We start from the raw sequence: 1,359 nt of genomic DNA on the forward strand, positions 1-1,359 counted from the left end.
CAGTGAAAGAAATGAAGCCAAATGATCTCTTTTAAGACTGTCGATCCAAAGCATCCTTTGTGACAAAACTTAGCGCTCGTCTTCATCCCATCACTGGAGGACGTACAGTACCTGTTACCGTACATTTGTGTGGTTTCACCTGACCTGAAAACTGCTTGCCTGTCATCTGTCATCCAATGAGAGCACTCGAGGACGACTTACATCAGAGGTTCACATGAGTACTTCAGAGGAGTTTCCACTCTGTGCTGGTGTTGTTGTCCCAGCTCCACAGGTGCTAGAAACCCCAAACTACACTTTATACGTACCTATGCAGCTTCCAACTGCATTTCTATTTTATTATTTTTATTTATTTTATTGCACTTAAAAAGCAAAAACATAATAGATGAATGGAAACACAGACAGTACATAATGATTAGTTAATTAACAAAATATACATTTTGAAAGAAATGTGCTGGAGGAGCCAAATAAAGCCAGAGGGGCTCGTCGAGTGGCCCTCCTAAAGAGAAACATGTAACACAGAGACAAAAACAATAAGGCTAACAAGAACACGTACTCAATAAGGTGTAAAAGAAAGCAAAACAAGAAAGAGACAAATTAAAGAAGAGGGGAAAAAGGCGCTTTGGTTAATTGGCCAAGCAGGAAATAAATGGTTTGTTTTTTATATACGATGCTAAATGTGAGAAAAACACACTTCCTGTGTAGATGCTTCAAATGAGACGCTGTGTTGAAATGATTTGTCCACAATGTGCAGAGCAGCTGTAAGAGAGTAACGCACAGCGGCAGACTGAGCCACACAGCCGCCGTCGTCCTTTTCCAACCCTGGAACATCTCCGCGCAGATTAAGAGGAGCTGAAACAGATCGACATGTGAAGTCATGTGTCAAACGTTCCACTGCGTCTGGAAAGAGAAGAACAAATACGAACACGCCAGAACCCTCAAAAGACCTCGACCATAAAGTAATTCAGAGATTTATATGTCATCATCGTTCTTTTTTTAAACACAGAAACAAATTGATCTCAGAATCTGAAAGACTACGTCGACTACGTTTGGGTTCACAGCTCGGCCACAGTTGTCAGTCGTAGCTGTGCTTCTGTGTTTCATGCTGATTTACGAGGGGGAGTCGGAGAAGCGGGTGTAATGATAACCATTAACACGTAGATGAAGAGCTACAGAAGTGACCTGCACTAAAAGACAGCAAAGACAAGTTACCTGTTAGAGAGAAAAGCAGCTGTAAAAGAAAAGCAGCTGCTTCAGGTGGTAAAACACCTCGGACAGTTTAACTCTAACAGAAGTGTAAATGGTGTTTAATTATGGTGCTTTCCATTTGATAACTCCCTCGTGTGAACGTGAGGGGAGGGG

This window comes from Labrus mixtus, chromosome 17 (assembly GCF_963584025.1).
Source record: "Labrus mixtus chromosome 17, fLabMix1.1, whole genome shotgun sequence".
NCBI lineage: Eukaryota > Metazoa > Chordata > Actinopteri > Labriformes > Labridae > Labrus > Labrus mixtus.